The sequence below is a fragment of the Triticum dicoccoides genome, chromosome 5A, assembly GCF_002162155.2.
Source record: "Triticum dicoccoides isolate Atlit2015 ecotype Zavitan chromosome 5A, WEW_v2.0, whole genome shotgun sequence".
NCBI lineage: Eukaryota > Viridiplantae > Streptophyta > Magnoliopsida > Poales > Poaceae > Triticum > Triticum dicoccoides.
This window is the reverse complement of record NC_041388.1, coordinates 50869213-50893753: the sequence shown is the minus strand read 5'-3', so window position 1 is coordinate 50893753 and position 24541 is coordinate 50869213. Positions and strand designations below refer to the sequence as shown.

Genomic DNA, 24541 nt, shown 5'->3' with positions numbered 1-24541 from the left:
AGCAGGGATTTCTAGAGGTGCCAGAGCTCGATTTAGAAATAGAGGTGAATAATAATTTGAGCGGTATACTTTCATTGTCAACATAACAACCAAGAGATGGCAATATCTTCCATGCTACACACATTATAGGCGGTTCCCAAACAGAATGGTAAAGTTTATACTCCCCCTTCCACCAACAAGCATCAATCCATGGCTTGCTCGAAACAACGAGTTCCTCCAACTAACAAGAGTCCCAGGGGGAGTTTTGTTTGCTATTATTTTGATTTGATTTTCATAAAGCATGGGACTGGGCATCCCGGTGACCAGCCACTTTCTCGTGAGTGAGGAGCGGAGTCCACTCCTCTAGAGAATAACCCGCCTAACATGGAAGATACGGACATCCCTAGTTGATACATGAGCTATTCGAGCATATAAAACAAGATATTTATCTGAAGGTTTAGAGTTTGGCACATACAAATTTACTTGGAACGGCAGGTAGGTACCGCATATAGGTAGGTATGGTGGACTCATATGGAATAACTTTGGGGTCTATGGAGTTGGATGCACAAGCAGTATTCCCGCTTAATACAGGTGAAGGCTAGCAAAAGACTGGGAAGCGACCAGCTAGAGAGCGACAACAGTCATGAACATGCATTAAAATTAATCAACACCGAATGCAAGCATGAGTAGGATATAATCCACCATGAACATAAATATCGTGAAGGCTATGTTGATTTTGGTTCAACTACATGCGTGAACATGCGCCAAGTCAAGTCACTTAAATCATTCAGAGGAGGATACCACCCTATCATACCACATCACAACCATTTTAATAGCATGTTGGCACGCAAGGTAAACCATTATAAGCTCCTAGCTAATCAAGCATGGCACAAGAAACTATGATCTCTAGTTGCCATTGCAAACATGTTTATTCATAATAGGCTGAATCAGGAACGATGAACTAATCATATTTACAAAAACAAGAGAGGTCGAGTTCATACCAGCTTTTCTCATCTCAGTGAGTCCATCATATATCGTCATAATTGTCTTTCACTTGCACGACCGAATGATGTGAATAATAATAAGAGTGCACGTGCATTGGACTAGGCTGGAATCTGCAAGCATTCAATAAACAGGAGAAGACAAGGCAATATGGGCTCTTTTGTTAGATCAATCAATAATGCATATAAGAGCCACTTCAACAATTTAATTATGGTCTTCTCCTATTGACTCCCAAAGAAAAGAAAAAGAAATAAAACTTTTTACACGGGAAAGCTCCCAACAAGCAAAAGAAGAATAAGAAATCTTTTTGGGTTTTCTTTTTAATTACTACAACAAGCATGGAAATTAAACTAATTAAAAGCTACAACTATTTTTTTGGTTTTTCTTAAGGTTTATCAAACAGACAAGAAGAAAGCATAAAAAGGAAAATAAACTAGCATGGATGATACAATGAAAAAGTATGAGCACCGACATCTAGCAATGAGTGTGTGAACATAAATGTAATGTCGGTGGGAAATACGTACTCCCCCAAGCTTAGGCTTTTGGCCTAAGTTGGTCTATGGCCACGACTGGCCTGGCGAATATCCATAATAATAGTTGGGGTCGTACTGCGACGAAGAAGACTCAGATTGCCACTGGTTGGCAATCATCTCCGGGTCCCAATGGTAATTGCACTGTCGTGGAGGCTCAACTTGTGGTTCCAGCTCTGGATCTGTGGCTGATGTAGGGTTTCGATAGGCATGAATAGCCTCTAACGGAACAAGGTACTGGCCTGCAGATAAATCAAACAAGGAAGGAGCAGGCAGGGTAATAGTCTCAGGATGATGTTTATCAAAGAACAATTTGTATTTAAGCTCCCCTTCCCTATTCTTAACAACAAAATCGTGTGCTACCATACTCTTATAATCTAAGTAAACACGTGGCAGCAATTTTTCTTCCTTCTCATAATGCCTAATAGGTATGTTAAAATGTGCAGCTAGGCGTGAAGCATAGATGCCTCCAAAGATGGGCCCTTTGGTACGGTTCAGACTTAACCGTTTAGCAATAATCACTGAATAAACCGTGGAACAAAATAATAATATCAAGGACACTAAGGTTTCCACAGTTTCCACGAACAATTAAGCAACGACTAGCAAATATTGCAAAGTAGCGTAAAACAGGAAAATGTATGCTAGTGATTCGTGCATCGGAAACCTTCCTTGTTTCCCCTACGGTGATAGTATCAACAAACCCCTCCACATCATCATGATGTGATTCTTCTGTCTTGCCCTCAAAAGGGACTAAACAAATTCGACAAAAATCATAAAGTGGCATCTCCTTATGCTCATCATATAAATAAAACTCCACCGTAGGTGGTGAGCTCCTAGAATGGAAATAAAAGTTTTGCACAAAGATATTTGTGAGTAAGAGATACTGATCGCGTTGGTCGTGGAGGAAAGCAGTGAGGCCTGCATTCTCAGCCAATTCATAAAAATCTTCATAAATCTCGGCTGCTCACAAGAAATCATCGGAAGGCCATTCACACGACCGAACCTCCGCAGTGCGAGGCAGATTATATTTGGGCTTTGGTGCCTTTTCCTTCGAGCTTCGGCTCGATGAGCCCCTCAAAACTCTCTTCATTGTTTTCTGAAAAATTCTGAAATTTTTAGTAACTTCAAAATAAAAGTAAACCAAACTCAATAATATTGATAGCAACTACTCCTACAAGTGCCTAGGGCCTATATCATGCATCAAAACTACTTTTGACCATATAAATTTGACATGCAAGCTCAAGAACAGGGTCACCTGAGCAGCAAAAATTTGCATTGAATAAAGCACTAGAACAAAAACTAATTGGACCAATGGAGGAGTCACATACCAAGGAACAATCTCCCCAAGCAGTTTTGTGAGAGGTGCTTTGAGCAAGGAGATCGAAAATGGCAGCAAAATGAGCTAGAACTCGTGCTTGAGCTGGATATTCGTGTTTGTGGGAGGAAGAAGAAGTGTATGGGTGCAGGAATAAGTGGAGGAGGGCCACCGTGGGCCCACGAGGCAGGGGGCGCGCCTAGGGGGGTAGGGCGCACCCTCCACCCTCGTGGCCAGGTGGATGACCCTCCTGCTATGTTCTCGGTGCCAAATATTCTCAAATATTCCAGAAAAAATCATATTTAATTTTCAGGGCATTTGGATAACTTTTATTTTCGGGGTATTTTTATATTGCACGGATAATCAGATAACAGACAGAAAAATATTTAATTTATTTTATTTAATATAAATAACAGAAAGTAAAAGGAGGGTCCAGAAGGTTGTGCCTTCTAGTTTCATCCATCTCATGATCATCAGAAAGAATCCACTAACAAGGTTGATCAAGTCTTGTTAACGAACTCATTCCGAATAACATGGAACCGGAGAAATTTCGAATAACACTATGTTACCTCAACAGGGATGTGCACATCCCCAATAACAAGAATATCATATTTCTTCTTGATAGTATGAAGAGGAAATTCAAAACCTCCAAATATAATCGATGGAATTTTCCCAATAGAGTTGATACTATGAACTTGAGGTTGTTTTCTCGGAAAGTGTACCGTATGCTCATTACCATTAACATGAAAAGTGACATTGCCTTTAGTGCAATCAATAACAACCCCTGCATTATTCAAAAAGGGTCTTCCAAGAATAATAGACATACTATCATCCTCGGGAATATCAAGAATAACAAAGTCCGTTAAAATAGTAACGTTTGCAACTACAACAGGCACATCCTCACAAATACCGACATGTATAGCAGTTGATTTATCAGCCATTTGCAAAGATATTTCAGTAGGTGTCAACTTATTCAAGTCAAGTCTACGATATAAAGAGAGAGGCATAACACTAACTCCGGCTCCAAGATCAAATAAGGCAGTTTGAACATAATTTCTTTTAATGGAGCATGGTATAGTTCGTACACCGGGATCTCCTAGTTTCTTAGGTATTCCACCTTTAAAAGTATAATTAGCAAGCATGGTGGAAATTTTAGCTTCCGGTATCTTTCTTTTATTTGTAATAATATCTTTCATGTACTTAGCATAAGGATTGGTTTTGAGCATATCAGTTAATCGCATATGCAAAAAGATAGGTCTAATCATTTCAGCAAAGCGCTCAAAATCCTCATCATCCTTTTTCTTGGATGGTTTGGGAGGAAAAGGCATGGGTTTCTGAACCCATGGTTCCCTTTCTTTACCATGTTTCCTAGCAACAAAGTCATTCTTATCATAACATTGATTCTTTGATTGTGGGTTATCAAGATCAGTAGCAGGTTCAATTTCTATACCATTATCATTACTAGGTTGAGCATCATTATGAACATTATCATTAACATTATCACTAGTTTCAGGTTCATTACCAGATTGTGTTTCAGCATCAGAGATAGAAATATCATTTGGATTCTCAGGTGGTTGAGCAATAGGTTCACTAGAAGCATGCAAAGTCTTATCATTTTTATTTTTCTTCCTTCTAGAAGGACTAGGTGCATCTATATTATTTCTGTGAGAATCTTGCATAATTCTCATAGGGTGGCCTTCAGGATACAAAGGTTCCTGAGTCATTCTACCACCTCTAGTCATAACTCTAGCATCATTATCATTATCCTTACTATTCAATTCATTGAGCAAATCATTTTGAGCTTTAAGTACTTGTTCTACTTGAGTGGTAACCATAGAAGCGTGTTTACTAATAAGTTTAAGTTCACCTTTAATATTAGCCATATAATCACCCAAGTGTTCAAGCATATTTGAATTGTATTTCAATTGTCTACCAAAATAAGCATTAAAATCTTCTTGCTTAGCCATAAATTTATCAAACTCATCTAAGCATGGGCTAGCAAACTTAGTAAATGGGATTTCAGCTTTATCATATCTATAGAGAGAATTTACCTTTACTACCTATGTCGGATTATCAAGACCATGAATTTCTTCAATAGGTAATGGATTAAGATCAAATGTTTCTTCAACAGACGGTAAATCAAGACCGTGTATTTCTTCAATAGGAGGTAAATTCTTAACATCTTCAGCTTTAATCCCTTTTTCTTTCATAGATTTCTTTGCCTCTTGCATATCTTCAGGACTGAGAAATAGAATACCCCTCTTCTTCGGAGTTGATTTTGGAATAGGCTCAGGAGTTGGCTCAGGAAGTGTCCAATTGTTTTCATTTGCCAACATATTATTCAATAGAATGTTAGCTTCATCCGGTGTTCTTTCCCTGCAAACAGAACCAACACAACTATCCAGGTAATCTCTGGAAACATCGGTTAGTCCATTATAAAAGATATCTAGTATTTCATTTTTCTTAAGAGGATGATTAGGCAAAGCATTAAGTAATTGGAGAAGCCTCCCCCAAGCTTGTGGTAGACTCTCTTCTTCAATTTGCACAAAATTATATATATATCCCTTAAAGCAGCTTGTTTCTTATGAGCAGGGAAATATTTAGCAGAGAAGTAATAAATCATATCCTGGGGACTATGCACACAACCATGATCAATAGAATTAAACCATATCTTAGCATCACCCTTTAATGAGAACGGAAATATTTTAAGGATATAAAAGTAACGAGTTCTCTCATCAGTAGTGAACAGGGTGGCTATATCATTTAATTTAGTAAGATGTGCCACAACAGTTTCAGATTCATAGCCATGAAAATGATTAGATCAACCAAAGTAATTATATCAGGATCAACAGAGAATTCATAATCCTTATCAGTAACACAGATAGGTGAAGTAGCAAAAGAAGGGTCAGGTTTCATTCTAGCATTAAGAGATTGTTGATTCCATTTAGCTAGTAATCTCTTGAGTTCGTATCTATCTTTGCAAGCTAAAATAGCTAAAGAAGAATCTTTGTCAAAAACATAACCCTTAGGAATAACAGGCAAGTCTTCATCATCACTTTCATCAGTATTATCAGATTCAATATTTTCATTCTCTCTAGCCCTAGCAAGTTGTTCATCAAGAAATTCACCAAGTGGCACAGCAGTATCAAGCATAGAAGTAGTTTCATCATAAGTATCATGCATAGCAGAAGTGGCATCATCAATAACATGCGACATATCAAAACGAATAGGAGAAGCAGGTTTAGGTGTCGCAAGCTTACTCAAAACAGAAGGTGAATCAAGTGCAGAGCTAGATGGCAGTTCCTTACCTCCCCTCAAAGTTGAGGGATAAATCTTGGTTTTTGGATCTCTCAAGTTCTTCATAATGATAAGCAGATATAAATCCCAAGTGACTCAAAGAATAGAGCTATGCTCCCCGGCAATGGCGCCAGAAAATAGTCTTGATAACCCACAAGTATAGGGGATCGCAACAGTTTTCTAGGGTAGAGTATTCAACCCAACTTTATTGATTCAACACAAGGGGAGCCAAAGAATATTCTCAAGTATTAGCAGCTGTGTTGTCAATTCAACCACACCTGGAAACTTAATATCTGCAGCAAAGTATTTAGTAGCAAAGTGATATGATAGTAGTGGTAGCGGTAGCAAAAGGTAATGATAGCAAAAGCAATGTTTTTGGTATTTTGTAGTGATGATAGCAATAGAAACGGAAAAGTAAATAAGCGAAGAACAATATATCGAAAGCTCGTAGGCAATGGATCAGTGATGGAGATTTATGCCAGATGCGGTTCATCATGTAACAGTCATAACCTAGGGTGACGCAGAACTAGCTCCAGTTCATTGATATAATGTAGGCATGTATTCTGAATATAGTCATACGTGCTTATGGAAAAGAACTTGCATGACATCTTTTGTCCTACCCTCCCGTGGCAGCGGGGTTCTTACGGAAACTAAGGGATATTAAGGCCTCCTTTTAATAGAGAACCGGAACAAAGCATTAACACATAGTGAATACATGAACTCCTCAAACTACGGTCATCACTGGTAAGTATCCCGATTATTGTCACTTAGGGGTTAACGGATCATAACACATAATAGGTGACTATATACTTCAAGATAGGATCAAGAACACTCATATATTGATGAAAACATAATAGGTTCAGATCTGAAATCATGGCACTCGTGCCCTAGTGACAAGCATTAAGCATAGCAAAGTCATAGCAACATCAATCTCAGAACATAGTGGACACTAGGGATCAAACCCTAACAAAACTAACTTGATTACATGATAGATCCCATCCAACCCATCACCCTCCAGCAAGCCTACGATGGAATTACTCATGCACGGCGGTGAGCATCATGAAATTGGTGATGGAGGATGGTTGGTGATGACGATGGCGACGGATTCCCCTCTCCGGAGCCTCGAACGGACTCCAGATCAGCCCTCCCGAGAGGTTTTAGGGCTTGGAGGCGGCTCCGTATCGTAAAACGCGATGATTTCTTCTCTCTGATTTTTTTCTCCCCGAAACTCAATATATGGAGTTGGAGTTGGAGTCGGAGAGTCAACAGGGGGCCCACGAGGTAGGGGGCGCGCCCCCCACCCTCGTGGAGATACGGTGGGCCCCCTGGCCTTCATCTCTAGCAGGTATTTTTCTTATTTTCTGAAAACGTTTGCTCCTGCACATAAATAACACCATGGTAATTCTGCTGAAAACAGCGTCAGTCCGGGTTAGTTCCATTCAAATCATGCAAGTTAGAGTCCAAAACAAGGGCAAAAGTGTTTGGAAAAGTAGATACGTTGGAGACGTATCAACTCCCCCAAGCTTAAACCTTTGCTTGTCCTCAAGCAATTCAGTTGACAAACTGAAAGTGATAAAGAAAAACTTTTACAAACTCTGTTTGCTCTTGTTGTTATAAGTATGTAAAGCCAGCATTCAAGTTTTCAGCAAAGATTATAACTAACCACATTTGCAATAACACATAGGTCTCAAGTTTACTCATATCAATAGCATAATCAACCAGCGAGCCATAATAATAAATCTCGTATGACAACACTTTCTCAAAACAATCATAATATGATATAATAAGATGGTATCTCGCTAGCCCTTTTTGAGACCGCAAAACATAAATGGAGAGCACCTTTAAAGACCAAGGACTGACTAGACATTGTAATTCATGGTAAAAGAGATCCAGTCAAGTCATACTCAATGTAAACTAACAGTAATGAATGCAAATGACAACGGTGCTCTCCAACTGGTGCTTTTTAATAAGCGGATGATGACTCGGCATAAAAGTAAATAGATAGGCCCTTCGCAGAGGGAATCAGGGATTTGTAGAGGTGCCAGAGCTCAGTTTTGAAACAGAGGTGAATAATATTTTGAGCGGTATACTTTCATTGTCAACATAACAACCAAGAGATGGCGATATCTTCCATGCTACACACATTATAGGCGGTTCCCAAACATAATGGTAAAGTTTATACTCCCCCTTCCACCAACAAGCATCAATCCATGGCTTGCTCGAAACAACGAGTGCCTCGAACTAACAAGAGTCCCAAGGGGAGTTTTGTTTGCAATTATTTTGACTTAGTTTGCATAAAGCATGGGACTGGGCATCCCGATGACCAGCCATTTATCTCGTGAGTGAGGAGCGGAGTCCACTCCTCTTGAGAATAACCTGCCTAACATGGAAGATACATACATCCCTAGTTGATACATGAGCTATTCGAGCACACAAAATAGGATATTATTTGAAGGTTTAGAGTTTGGCACATACAAATTTACTTGGAACGGCAGGTAGATACCGTATATAGGTAGGTATAGTGGACTCATGTGGAATAACTTTAGGGTTTAAGGAGTTTGGATGCACAAGCAGTATTCCCGCTTAGTACAGGTGAAGGCTAGCAAAAGACTGGGAAGCGACCAGCTAGAGAGCGACAACAGTCATGAACATGCATTAAAATTAATCAACACCGAATGCAAGCTTGAGTAGGATATAATCCACCATGAACATTAATATCGTGAAGGCTATGTTGATTTTGTTTCAACTACATGCGTGAACATGTGCCAAGTCAAGTCACTTAAATCATTCAGAGGAGGATACTACCCTATCATACCACATCATAACCATTTTAATAGCATGTTGGCACGCAAGGTAAACCATTATAACTCATAGCTAATCAAGCATGGCACAAGAAACTATGATCTCTAATTGTCATTGCAAACATGTTTATTCATAATAGGCTGAATTAGGAACGATGAACTAATCATATTTACATAAACAAAAGAGGTCGAGTTCATACTAGTTTTTCTCATCTCAGCCAGTCCATCATATATCATCATAATTGCCTTTCACTTGCACGACCAAACGATGTGAATAATAATAATAGTGCATGTGCATTGGACTAACCTAGAATCTGTAGGCATTCAATAAATAAGAGAAGACAAGGCAATATGGTCTCTTTTGTCAGATCAACAATAATACACATAAGAGCCACTTCAACAATTTAATTATGGTCTTCTCCTATCAACCCCCAAACAAAAGAAAAGAAATAAAACTATTTACACGGGAAAGCTCCCAACAAGCAAAAGAAGAACATGAAATGTTTTTGGGTTTTCTTTTTAATTACTAATACAAGCATGGAAATTAAACTAACTAAAAGTTACAATTTTTTTGTTTTTCTTAAGATTTATTAAACACACAAGAAGAAAGCATAAAAAGGAAAATAAACTAGCATGGATGATACAATGAAAAAGTATGAGCACCGACATCTAGCAATGAGTGTGTGAACATAAATGTAACGTCGGTGGGAAATACATACTCCCCCAAGCTTAGGCTTTTGGCCTAAATTGGTATATGGCCATGGCTGGACTGGCCGATATCCATAATAATAGTTGGGGTCGTACTGCAATGCAGAAGAGGAAGACTCCGATTGCCACTGGCTAACAATCATCTTCGGATCCCACTGGTAATTAGACTGTCGTGAAGGATCAACTTGTGGTTTCGGCTCTAGCTCCTCAGCTAGTGCAGGGTTCCAGTAGGCGTGAATAGCCTTCAACGGAACAAGGTACGTGCCTACTGATAAATCAAACAAAGAGGGAGCAGGAAGGGTAATAGTCTTAGGATGATGTTTGTTAAAGAATAATTGATATTTAAGCTCTCCTTCCCTATTCTTAACAATAAAATCATGTGCCACCATACTTTTGTAATCTAAATAAACATGAGGCAGCACTTTTTCTTCCTTCTTAGAATGCCTAATAGGTATGTTAAAATGTGCATCTAGGCGTGAGGCATAGATGCCTCCAAAGATGGGGCCCTTTGTACGGTTCAGACTTAACCGTTTGGCAATAATGTCGCCCATACTAAAAGTGTTATCACCATATAAGCCTTGGAGCAAAATAATAATATCAGGGATACTAAGGTTTCCACAGTTTCCGCGAGCAATTAAGAAACGACTAGCAAATAATGCAAAGTATTGTAAAATAGGAAAATGTATGCTAGTGATTCGTGCATCGGAAACCTTCCTTGTTTCCCCTACGGTGATAGTAGCAATAAACCCCTCCACATCATCACGATGTGATTCTTCTGTCTTTCCCTCAAAAGGGACTAAACAAATTCGACAAAAATCATAAAGTGACATCTCCTTATGCTCATCATATAAATGAAACTCCACCGTAGGTGGTGAGTTCCTAGAATGAAAATGAAAGTTTTGCACAAAGGTATTTGTGAGTAAGAGATACTGATCAAATTGGTCATGGAGGAAAGCGGCGAGGCCTGCATTATGAGCCAATTCATGAAAGTCTTCATAAATCCCGGCTGCTCTCAAGAAGTCCTCGGAAGGCCATTCACACGCCCGAACCTCCGCGGTGCGAGGCAGATTATACTTAGGCTTTGGTGCCTTTTCCTTCGAGCTTTGGCTCGATGAGCCCCTCAAAAGTCTCCTCATCATTTTCTGAAAGATTCTGAAATTTTTAGTAACTTCAAAATAAAAGTAAACCAAACTCAATAATATTGATAGCAACTACTCCTACAAATGCCTAGGGCCTATATCATGCATCAAAACTACTTTTGACCATATAAATTTGACATGCAAGCTCAAGAACAGGGTCACCTAAGCAGCAAAAATTTACAATGAATAAAGCACTAGAACAAAAACTAATTGGACCAATGGAGGAGTCACATACCAAGGAACAATCTCCCCAAGCAGTTTTGTGAGAGGTGCTTTGAGCAAGGAGATCGAAAATGGCAGCAAAACGAGCTTGGACTCGGGTTTGAGCTGGTTATTCATGTTTGTGGGAGGAAGATGAAGTGTGTGGGTGCAAGAATAAGTGGAGGAGGGCCACCATGGGCCCACGAGGCAGGGGGCGCGCCCTAGAGGGGTGGGCGCGCCCTCCACCCTCGTGGGCAGGTGGTTGACCCCCTGGTGTGTTCTCAGTTCCATAAATCCTCAAATATTCTAGAAAAAATCATATTTAAATTTCAGGGCATTTGGAGAACTTTTATTTTCGAGGTATTTTTATATTGCATGGATAATCAGATAACAGACAGAAAAATATCTATTTTTATTTTATTTAATATAAATAATAGAAAGTAAAAGTGGGGTACAGAAGGTTGTGCCTTCTAGTTTCATCCATCTCATGATCATCAAAAGGAATCCACTAACAAGGTTGATCAAGTCTTGTTAACGAACTCATTCCGAATAACATGGAACCGGAGAAATTTCGAATAACACTATGTTACCTCAACGGGGATATGCACATCCCCAATAATAAGAATATCATATTTCTTCTTGACAGTAGGTAGAGGAAATTCAAAACCTCCAAATATAATCAATGGAATTTTTCCAATAGAGTTGATACTATGAACTTGAGGTTGTTTCCTCGGAAAGTGTACCGTATGCTCGTTACCATTAACATGAAAAGTGACATTGCCTTTAGTGCAATCAATAACAGCCCCTGCAGTATTCAAAAAGGGTCCTCCAAGAATAACAGACATACTATCGTCCTCGGGAATATCAAGAATAACAAAGTCCGTTAAAATAGTAAAGTTTGCAACTACAAGAGGCACATCCTCACAAATACCGACAGGTATAGCAGTTGATTTATCAGCCATTTGCAAAGGTATTTCAGTAGGTGTCAACTTCTTCAAATCCAGTCTATGATATAAAGAGAGAGGCATAACACTAACACCGGCTCCAAGATCACATAAAGCAGTTTTAACATAGTTTCTTTTAATGGAGCATGGTATAGTGGGTACTCCTGGATCTCCAAGTTTCTTTGGTATTCCACCCTTAAAAGTATAATTAGCAAGCATGGTGGAAATTTCAGCTTCCGATATCTTTCTTTTATTTGTAATAACATCTTTCATGTACTTAGCATAAGGATTGGTTTTAAGCATATCAGTTAATCGCATACGCAAAAAGATAGGTCTAATCATTTCAGCAAAGCGCTCAAAATCCTCATCATCCTTTTTCTTGGATGGTTTGGGAGGAAAAGGCATGGGTCTCTGAACCCAAGGCTCTCTTTCTTTACCATGTTTCCTAGCAACAAAGTCTTTCTTATCATAACGTTGATTCTTTGATTGTGGGTTATCAAGATCAACAGCAGGTTCAATTTCTATATCATTATCATTACTAGGTTGGGCATCATCGTGAACATTATCATTAACATTATTACTAGTTTCAGGTTCATTACCAGATTGAGTTTCAGCATCAGAAATAGAAATATCATTTGGATTCTCAGGTGTTTCAACAATAGGATCACTAGAAGCATGCAAAGTCTTATCATTTTTCTTTTTCTTCTTTTTAGAAGAACTAGGTGCATCTATATAGTTTCTCTGAGAATCTTGCTCAATTATCTTAGGATGGCCTTCACGATACAAAGGTTCCTGAGTCATTCTACCTGTTCTAGTAGCCACTCTAACAACATTATCATTATCTTTACTATTCAATTCATTGATCAAATCATTTTGAGCTTTAATTACTTGTTCTACTTGAGTGGTTACCATAGAAGCATGTTTACTAATAAGTTTAAGTTCACCTTTAACATTGCCCATATAATCTCCTAAGTGTTCAAGCATATTTGAATTGTTTTTCAACTGTCTACCAAAATAAGCATTAAAATCTTCTTGCTTAGCCATAAATTTATCAAACTCATCTAAGCATGGGCTAGCAAATTTAGTAAATGGGATTACAGCTTTATCATATCTATAGAGAGAATTTACCTTTACTACATGTGTCGGGTTATCAAGACCATGAGTTTCTTCAATAGGTAAAGAATTAAGATTATATGTTTCTTCAACAAGCGGTAAATTAAGACCATGTATTTCTTCAATTGGAGGTAAATTCTTAACATCTTCAGCTTTAATACCTTTTCTTTCATAGATTTCTTTTCCTCTGGCATATCTTCAGGACTGAGAAATAGAATACCCCTCTTCTTTGGAGTTGGTTTAGGAATAGGCTAAGGAATAGGCTCCGAAGGTGTCCAATTATTTTCATTTGCCAACATATTATTCAATAGAATTTCAGCTTCATCCGGTGTTCTTTCCCTGAAAACAGAACCAGAACAACTATCCAGGTAATCTCTGGAGGCATCGGTTAGTCCATTATAAAAGATATCAAGTATTTCATTTTTATTAAGAGGATGATCAGGCAAAGCATTAAGTAATTGGAGAAGCCTCCCTCAAGCTTGTGGGAGACTCTCTTCTTCAATTTGCACAAAATTATATATATCCCTTAAAGCAGCTTATTTCTTATGAGCAGGGAAGTATTTAGCAGAGAAGTAATAAATCATATCCTGGGGACTACGCACACAACCAGGATCAATAGAATTAAACCATATCTTAGCATCACCTTTTAATGAGAATGGAAATATTTTAAGGATATAAAAGTAACGAGTTCTCTCATCTTTAGTGAACAGGGTAGCTCTATCATTCAATTTAGTAAGATGTGCCACAACACTTTTAGATTCATAACCATGAAAAGGATCAGATTCAACCAAAGTAATTATATCAGGATCAACAGAGAATTCATAATCCTTATCAGTAACAAAGATAGGTGAAGTAGCAAAAGCAGGGTCAGGTTTCATTCTAGCATTTAAAGATTGCTTACTCCATTTAGCTAATAATCTTTTGAGTTCAGTTCTATTTTGGCAAGCTAAAATAGCTAAAGAAGCTTCTTGATCAAAGACATAACCCTTAGGAATAACAAGTGATTCTTCATCATCACTTTCATCAGTATCATCAGATTCAATATTTACAATTTCTCTAGCTCTAGCAAGTTGTTCATCAATAAAATCACTAAGTGGCACAGTAGTATCAGGCATAGAGGTAGTTTCATCATAAGTATCATGCATAGCAGAAGTGGCATCATCAATAACATGCGACATATCAGAACGAATAGCAGAAGCAGGTGTAGGTGTCGCAAACTTTCTCAAAACAGAAGGTGAATCAAGTGCAGAGCTAGATGGCAGTTCCTTACCTCCCCTCGTAGTTGAGGGATAGATCTTGGTTTTTGGATCTCTCAAGTTTTTCAAAATGATAAGCAAATATAAATCCCAAGTGACTTAAAGAATAGAGCTATGCTCCCCGGCAACAGCGCCAGAAAATAGTCTTGATAACCCACAAGTATAGGGGATCGCAACAGTTTTCGAGGGTAGAGTATTCAACCCAAATTTATTGATTCGACAAAAGGGAGCCAAAGAATATTCTCAAGTATTAGCAACTGAGTTGTCAATTCAACCACACCTGGAAACTTAATATCTGCAGCAAAGTATTTAGTAGCAAAGTAATATGATAGTAGTGATAACGGTAGCAAAAGGTAACCGTAGTAAAAGCAATGTTTTTGGTATTTTGTAGTGATGATAGAAATAGCAACGGAAAAGTAAATAAGCGAAGAACAATATATGGAAAGATCGTAGGCAATGGATCAGTGATGGAGAATTATGCCGGATGCGGTTCATCATGTAACAGTCATAACCTAGGGTGATACAGAACTAGCTCTAGTTCATTGATATAATGTAGGCATGTATTCCGAATATAGTCATACGTGCTTATGGAAAAGAACTTGCATGACATCTTTTGTCCTACCCTCCCGTGGCAGCGGGGTCCTTATGGAAACTAAGGGATATTAAGGCCTCCTTTTAATAGAGAACTGGAACAAAGCATTAACACATAGTGAATACATGAACTCCTCAAATTACGGTCATCACCGGTAAGTACCCCGATTATTGTCACTTCGAGGTTAACGGATCATAACACATAATAGGTGACTATAAACTTGCAAGATAGGATCAAGAACACTCATATATTGTGGAAAACATAATAGGTTCAGATCTGAAATAATGGCACTCGGGCCCTAGTGACAAGCATTAAGGATAGCAAAGTCACAGCAACATCAATCTCAGAACATAGTGGACACTAGAGATCAAACCCTAACAAAACTAACTCGATTACATGATAGATCCCATCCAACCCATCACCGTCCAGCAAGCCTACGATGGAATTACTCACGCACGGCAGTGAGCATCATGAAATTGGTGATGGAGGATGGTTGGTGATGACAATGGCGACGGATTGCTCTCTCCGGAGCCCCGAACGAACTCCAGATCAGCCCTCCCGAGAGGTTTTAGGGCTTGGCGGCGGCTCCGTATCGTAAAACGCGATGATTTCTTCTCTCTGATTTTTTTCTTCCCGAAACTCAATATATGGAGTTGGAGTTGGAGTCGGAGAGTCAACAGGGGGCCTATGAGGTAGGGGGCGCGGCCCCCACCCTCATGGAGAGACGGTGGGCCCCCTGGCCTTCATCTTTGGCAGGTATTTTTCTTATTTTCTGAAAAGTGGCTCCGTGAAGTTTCAGGTCATTCCGAGAACGTTTGCTCCTGCACATAAATAACACCATGGTAATTCTGCTGAAAACAACGTCAGTTCGGGTTAGTTACATTCAAATCATGCTAGTTAGAGTCCAAAACAAGGGCAAAAGTGTTTGGAAAAGAGATACATTGGAGACGTATCAGGCCACGCCCCAAACCCCTTGTCCAATTCGGACTGGGCTTGGGAGGGGCACGCGCCACCTCCTGGCTGCTGCCTCTCCTTCCCACTAAGGCCCATTAAGGCCCAATACTTCTTCCCCGTATTCCCGTAACTACCCAGTCATCCAAAAAATACCCGAATCACTCGGAACCTTTCCGATGTGCGAATATAGTCGTCCAATATATCGATCTTTACGTCTCGACCATTTCGAGACTCCTCGTCATGTCCCCGATCTCATCTTGGACTCTGAACTACCTTCGGGACATCAAATCACATAAACTCATAATATCGATCGTCACCGAACGTTAAGCGTGCGGACCCTACGGGTTCGAGAACTATGCAGACATGACCGAGACATGTCTCTGGTCAATAACCAATAGCGGAACCTGGATGCTCATATTGGCTCCCACATATTCTACGAAGATCTTTATCGGTCAAACCACATAACAATATACATTGTTCCCTTTGTCATCGGTATGTTACTTGCCCAAGATTCGATCGTCGGTATCTCAATACCTAGTTCAATCTCATTACTGGCAAGTCTCTTTACTTGTTCCATAATACATCATCCCGCAACTAACACATTAGTTACAATGCTTGCAAGGCTTATAGTGATGTGCATTACCGAGTGGGCCCAGAGATACCTCTCCGACAATCAGAGTGACAAATCCTAATCTCGAAATACGCCAACTCGACAAGTACCTTCAGAGACACCTGTAGAGCACCTTTATAATCACCCAGTTACGTTGTGATGTTTGGTAGCACACAAAGTGTTCCTCCGGTAAATGGGAGTTGCATAATCTCATAGTCATAGGAACATGTATAAGTCATGAAGAAAGCAATATCAACATACTAAACGATCAAGTGCTAAGCTAACGGAATGGGTCTAGTCAATCATATCATTCTCTAATGATGTGATCCCATTAATCAAATGACAACTCATGTCTATGGCTAGGAAACTTAACCATATTTGATTCAACGAGCTAGTCAAGTAGAGGCATACTAGTGACACTCTGTTTGTCTCTGTATTCACACATTTACTAAGTTTCCGGTTAATACAATTCTAGCATGAATAATAAAAATTTATCATGAAATAAGGAAATAAATAATAACTTAATTATTGCCTCTAGGGCATATTTCCTTCAGGATGCACAAGAGGAGGGCTATCAGGGTGTTAGAGATCATTGCATAGGAGGAGGATGGACAACACGAGGGCTATTAGGGGGGTGGAGATCATCGCTCATCCTCCTCAGGGAAACATGAATCTAGCAATTAATGTGGACGACGAGGATCAGCAGATGGTTGTACAGGAGGACTTGGAGGCTGATGCCGGGGTGGATCTGGCGCTGGTCATCGTGGAAGCCAAGGCTGGTTGCAAGAATGCCCCAATAGGTGCAGCAGTATGAGTTCTCGGTGCTATTTGAGCAGAATGCTTAATGCTCACACCGCCTGATGAAACTATGTACCTAGGGTAGGGTCATGGACCTGTCCAAACTAACCTACCCAAGGACATCTCCAGAAGAAATCATCTTTCAATCGACTTGAAGGTATCTCACTCAACAGACTTGAAGATACTCGACCAAGAAGCAATCACTCGACCAAGACCAAGCCACTCGACGGTCAGGTGACCTAAAGGCGCTCCGCATGCTAACGGTCGGTTATTAAGTAGCTTTTATGGTCATCATAGCACTTTATTACTAGCGTTACCAGTAATGCCCTGCCTTAATGTACATTGAACCCTTTGTATCGTGGGCTGGCTGGGGTCTGGGCGCACTCTATATAAGCCGCCTCCCTCCTCTGAGACAAGGGTTCGCACGCCTGTAATTCACACACGCATAATCCAGTCGACCGCCTCTGGGCTCCGAGACGTAGGGCTATTACTTCTTCCGAGAAGGGCCTGAACTCGTAAATCCTGTGTTCCTACAACTCCTCTATAGATAAGATCTTGCCTCTCCATACTTACCCCGCTACATCACTGTCAGACTTAGAACCACTACAGTTGGCGCCCACCTTAGGGCAGGTGTTTTAGCGTTTTGTTGGAGGAGTTGCGATCTTTTCTGACCCGAATCATCATGGTTTTTGGCGGAGTTTTGGTGGAGGGCCGCGAGATCCGTCTCGGCGCGCTCACGTTCATCGCCAACAACTCCACGTGGCTTCAGGATGCTCCGTTCGACGTGGACGCACTCCCTGTCTGCGGGGCAACGCACTTTAGCGCGTGCGTCCGCGGCGTTCTCCTACGGCAACTGTCGACCCCCTACCGGTCGGCTCCTTTGTTGTCCTCCCTCCCAGTTTCCCGCCGGCGCAAGCGCTCTGGTCGGTCGAGACACCAGCGGTGGGTGAGACACGCGGTGGCACGCCAGTCGGCCACCCCTCAAGTCGTGGCGATCGAGCCCGACGAATCCCTCTACGGCCTGTTCGACCTGTCGACCGGCTCCGCAGAGACCGCATCCGAGTGCGACAACAGCGATCCGGCGGCGGAGGTTCTGATGGTCGATGGACCTCCCAGTCCTCCCGGTTTTCCCCGCACCGACGGAGGCGCGGGTGGAGGCGACCCATCGCGTCCTCATGAGGAATATCTTCCCGAGCCTCTCACGTCACTGCAGAGAGAAGAACTTCGCCGCCGGAACATGGATGCATTGCACACTCCTATCATTGGAGAAACCCCCGAGGCTCGTGCCTTGGAGGACGCGCGCCTGGCAAACTTGGCCGAGCGCACTCGACTGGAGAACCTCCAGCGAGCACTCGACGAGCGTGCGCGACAACGGGTTCCCGAATCCAGTCGACGTCAACTCTTCCCGCCCCCGCAGGTATATCAAACTCCGATTCAGAATTTAGCAGCTGCAGCCCACATAGCAGAGTCGATTCAGCCTTCCTAGTCGGAGGCTGGCAGAGGCTTGCTGCAGATCAGAGCGTTGCTCCGGGCAGCAGGAAACCAGAATTCCGATGTTTCTCAGTCGCGGAACAGGATTCACAGTAGATCCGTTGCCGCAGACACAGTCCAGTCGGCTCATAGCCCAAGATCGCCCCCGAGGCGTGAGGGACGTGGGGACCGGCGTAATCAGCATGGTAACCGTGAGCAATATGATCACCGATTCGATCGTGATGATCGACGTCGAGTGCCCACCCCTCCCCCGAGGAGCGGGTCATATGCGCCTCGACAACAGGATGATAGGCGCCCTCGTAGTGTTGGGCGAAGGATTCCAGTCGACTCCAGGGAGCCAGGCTTCGATGCGAGATCCATTCTCGTTCAAGGTTTGGTTGACAGGAACAGAGCTCACCGGGAAGGACACAACAGAGATGCTCCTACCAGCAGCAGAGCACATGTTTCGGGGCCAGAGTGCTTTAGTAGAGCCATCCGGGCCATTGTGATTCCTCCCAACTTTAGGTTGGCGACTGGAGTCAGCAAGTTCACTGACGAGTCCAAACCCGATACTTGGCTTGAAGACTACCGAGTGGCCGTCCAGATTGGCGGCGGCAATGATGAGGTGGCCATGAAGCACCTGCCTCTCATGTTGGAGGGCTCGGCCAGAGCGTGGCTGAACCAGTTAGCACCCAGCAGCATTTACACTTGGGAAGATCTCGCCTGAGTGTTTGTCACCACATTCGAAGGAACATGCAAACGACCGGCAGGTTTGACGGAACTGCGGTCCTGCGTGCAGAAGCCGAATGAAACCATGAGGGATTACATCTAGAGATGGATCATGTTGCACCACACGGTAGAGAATGTGCCTGACCACCAAGCAGTCTGTGCCTTCAAAGAAGGCGTCAAGTACAGAGAACTGAATCTGAAATTCGGTCGAACTGGAGATATGTCTCTGAACCGAATGATGGAGATTGCCACCAAGTACGCTAATGGAGAAGATGAGGATCGACTCCGGAGTGGGAAGCTGAAGTCAGTCGCCCAAGAAACCAGAGGAAATTCCAATCGGAAACAGAAGCGGAAAGCCGAGTCAGCTGCTCCTGGGGAAGCCTTGGTTGTGACCCAAGGAAAGTTTAAGGGGAAACCCAAAGGACCTTGGAACCCCAAGAAAGTTAAAGACCAAGACGGAAATGATGTGTTGGATTTGTCGTGCCTCGTCCACACTAAGAAAGATGAAGATGGTAATTTTATTTACCCAAAACATACCACTCGACAGTGTCGAATCTTGATCCAGCAGTTCCAGGGCAAGCAGCCCAAAGATAAAGAGAAGGAGTCAGACAAAGTTGAGGACAAGGAAGATAGCGACGATGGATACCCCCAAGTCAATTCCACCCTGATGATTTTTGCTGATGTTGAGAGCAAAAGTCGACCGAAAGTCATCAACCGAGAGGTGAATATGGTTGCTCCGGCGACACCAAGTTATTTGAAATGGTCTCAAACTGCCATCACGTTCGACCAGTCCGATCACCCAACGCATATTGCCACCCCTGGGAGGCAAGCTTTGGTGGTTAACCCAGTGGTTGAAGGCACTCGACTGACCAAAGTCTTGATGGATGGTGGCAGTGGTTTGGACATATTGTATGCTGAGATGTTGAAAGGGATGGGCATTCCGATGTCCAGACTCAGTGCCAGCAACATGAGTTTCCATGGAGTCATTCCTGGGAAGAAGGCTGAATCACTCAGCCAGATTGCTCTTGATGTGGTTTTCGGTGATTCCAAGAATTACCGCAAAGAAAAGTTGACATTTGAAGTTGTAGACTTCCAGAGTGCCTACCACGCTATTTTGGGCAGGCCGGCTTATGCACGCTTCATGGCCAGACCATGTTATGTGTATCTCAAATTGAAGATGCCTGGCCCCAAAGGTGTGATCACTATTACGGGCAATCGGAAGAAAGCGGAAGAATGTTTTCAGAAAGGTTCGAAGATCGCCGATGCTCAGATGGCAGTGGTGGAGTTGCAGGAATACCAGAAGACTGCAGACCCGAGTGATTTGTTGCGAGCCAAGAAGCCCGCTACAGAATCAGCTTTTCAGTCGACTGGCGATACGAAGACAGCTCACATCCACCGGACCGACCCCAGTGCTGTCCAACTCATATCTCGACAACACTCGACTCCAAATAGGAAGAAGCGCTCATCCAGTTCCTCCGTGAGAACTGGGACATTTCCGCATGGAAGCCTTCTGACATGCCGGGTGTTCCCAGGGAGCTGGCTGAGCACCGCCTAAGAGTCGACTCAAAAGTAAAACCTGTCAAGGAACATCTCCGATGGTCCGCTGTCCAGAAGAGAAAGGCCATTGGCGAGGAGGTGACTCGGCTCTTAGCAGCGAGTTCATCTGAGAAGTCTAGCACTCCGAGTGGCTCGCCAATGTTGTTATGGTCCCCAAGAAGGACAAGTCACTTCGCATGTGCATTGACTTTAAACATATCAATCGGGCCTGCCCGAAAGATCATTTTCCTCTCCCCCGCATCGATCAGATAGTCGACTCGACTGCGGGATGTGAGCGACTGTCTTTTTTAGACGCCTATTCTAGGTACCATCAGATCCGTCTGTATGGACCTGACGAGATCAAAACAGCCTTCATCACTCCATTCGGGTGCTTCTGTTATGTTACCATGCCGTTCGGCCTCAAGAATGCCGGAGCCACATTCATGAGGATGATTCAGAAGTGTTTGCTCACCCAAATCAGTCGGAATGTGGAGGCGTACATGGATGATATTGTGGTCAAGTCACGGAAGGGTTCCGACCTGCTGACTGACCTTGCTGAAACCTTTGCCAACCTCAGGAGGTATGATATCAAGCTTAATCCATCAAAGTGCACATTCGGAGTTCCTGGCGGAAAATTACTCGGTTTTCTCGTTTCCGAACGGGGAATCGACGCCAATCCAGAAAAAGTCGGCACTATACTCCGAATGAAAAGTCATGTGCAAGTGCACGATGTCCAGAAGCTTACTGGTTGCTTGGCCGCTTTAAGTCGATTCATATCTCGTCTCGGTGAAAAGGCATTGCCCCTTTACCGATTGATGAAGAAGTCTGACAAGTTCGAGTGGACTCCTGAAGCTGATGCAGCGTTTGCAGAGCTCAAAGCTCTGCTCTCCACCCAGCCGGTGCTTGCTGCCCCAATCAGTAAGGAGCCTTTGCTGCTTTACATTGCAGCCACGGGACAAGTCGTCAGTACGGTACTTACGGTCGAGCGGGAAGAAGAAGGAAAGGCCTTCAAAATTCAGCGCCCAGTATATTATATTTCTGAAGTTTTGACCCCGTCGAAGCAAAGATATCCTCATTATCAGAAGCTTGTATACGGGATTTATATGACCAATAAGAAAGTTGCTCATTGCTTCTCTGATCATTCCATTACAGTCATCAGCGACACTCCATTATCAGAGATCCTCCATAACAGGGATGCAACCGGTCGAGTGGCAAAATGGGCGATTGAACTCCTTCCTCTAGATATCAAGTTTGCGGCAAAGAAGGCTATTAAGTCCCAGGCAATCGCAGATTTTGTCGCCGAGTGGATTGAACAGCAGCTGCCAACTCAGGTTCACTCGGAGCATTGGACCATGTTCTTCGACGGTTCCAAGATGCTGAATGGTTCCGGTGCCGGAGTAGTGTTGGTCTCCCCCAGAGGAGATAAACTCAGTTATGTTCTTCAAATCCACTTTGATTCCTCCAACAACGAGGCAGAATACGAAGCACTTTTGTATGGGTTGCACATGGCCATTTCACTCGGCGTCCGTCGCCTCATGGTCTATGGCGACTCAGATTTGGTGGTTAATCAGGTGATGAAGGAATGGGACGTCAGAAGTCTAGCCATGACTGGTTATTGCAATGCAGTGAGGAAGCTGGAGAAGAAATTTGAGGGGTTAGAGCTTCATCACATACCCCGACTGAAAAATCAAGCAGCTGATGATCTGGCAAAAATAGGTTCCAAAAGAGAAGCCATCCCCAGCAATGTGTTTTTGGAACACATTCACATACCATCAGTTCAGGAGGATCCCTTCAGTGAAGAGGCCCCGCAGCCAAAAAGCGCCATGGATTCGACTGAAGTTGAAATTCCAGCTATAGTCGACCTGATCATGGAAGTCTTGGTCAGCACTCCCGACTGGACAGTACCGTACATTGCATACATCCTAAGGAAAGAGCTCCCAGAAGACGAAGAAGAGGCTCGACAGATCGTCCGACGATCCAAGGCCTTTACAGTCATAAAAGGACAATTATATAAAGAAAGCGCGATTGGAGTCAGTCAGAGGTGTATTACACCAGAAGAAGGTCGGATGATCCTTGATGATGTCCACTCGGGGACCTGTGGTCACCATGCGTCCTCTCGGGCCATTGTGGCTAAAGCATATCGAGCGGCATTCTACTAGCCAAGAGCCAATGAAATGACAAAAGAGATAGTCGACAAGTGTGAAGGATGTCAGTATTACTCCAATATGTCACACAAGCCCGCGTCAGCTCTGAAAACCATTCCACTCGTCTGGCCCTTCACTGTTTGGGGGCTGGACATGGTTGGAACACTGAGAACAGGCAGGAGCGGCTTCACTCATGTGCTAATAGGAGTCGACAAGTTCACCAAATGGATTGAAGCCAAGCCTATCAAGAACCTTGACGCTTGCACTGCTATCAGTTTTGTCAGAGGGTTGATATTCAGATATGGAGTTCCGCACAGCATCATCACTAACAATGGGTCAAACTTCGATTCTGACAAATTCAGGGCCTTTTGCGCCTCTCAGGGTACCCGAGTCGACTATGCTTCGGTCGCTCACCCCCAGTCGAATGGGCAAGCAGAAAGGGCAAACGGCCTAATTCTCAAAGGACTGAAACCCCGGTTGATGCGCGATCTCAAGCACGCAGCAGGTGCATGGGTCGACGAGCTTCCATCAGTCCTTTGGGGATTGAGGACAACCCCGAACCGATCGACCGGAAGAACCACATTCTTTCTGGTCTACGGAGCCAAGGCAGTCTTGCCGAGTGACCTGCTTCACAACGCTCCCCGAGTCGAGCTCTACTCTGAAGATGAAGCAGAACAAGCCCGGCAAGACGCAGTCGACCTCCTGGAAGAAGAAAGAGAAATGGCCATGATCCGATCGACCGTCTACCAACAAGACTTGCACCGATTCCATGCCAGAAATGTGAAGGGTCGAGCCTTCCAAGAGGGAGACTTAGTCCTCCGAGTGGATCAGCAGAAACCACACAAACTCGCCCCTACTTGGGAAGGCCCCTTCATAGTCACCAGAGTCCTTCACAATGGAGCATACCACCTCTACAATGTCGATCGCCAGATTGATGAGCCGCGAGCCTGGAATGCGGAGCTACTCCGCCCCTTTTATACTTGAATTCTCACTCGGATGAGATGTAATAAGAAAAAACTCCTGTAGTTTATTTTTCAAGGACAAGAGCGTTATAATTTTCTCAGTGGTTGTTATCATTTTTTGTTTGCGAATGAAATCCCCCAGTGGGTGGCTTAGCTGCGAATCTGTTTCGCCTAAGTTTGAAAAAAATCCTACCGAGTGGAGAGCAGTCCTCCCACTCGGGGGCTTAGCTGCAGTCCAGTACTCGCCTAAGTTCTCTCACTGGAGGACTTAGCTGCAGTCAGGCACTCGCCTAAGTTTGAAAAAATCCTACCGAGTGGAGAGCAGTCCTCCCACTCGGGGGCTTAGCTGCAGTCCAGTACTCGCCTAAATTCTCTCACTTGAGGACTTAGCTGCAATCAGGCACTCTCCTAAGTTTGAAAAAATCCTACCGAGTGGAGAGCAGTCCTCCCGCTCGGGGGCT

The 24541-nt window shown here is 42.9% G+C and overlaps 1 pseudogene; it reads left to right on the top strand.

Moving 5' to 3' along the window:
• Nucleotides 1-17108: 17108 nt before the first annotated feature.
• LOC119299168 overlaps nt 17109-24541 on the top strand; it is a 66374-nt pseudogene continuing 58941 nt past the window's right edge.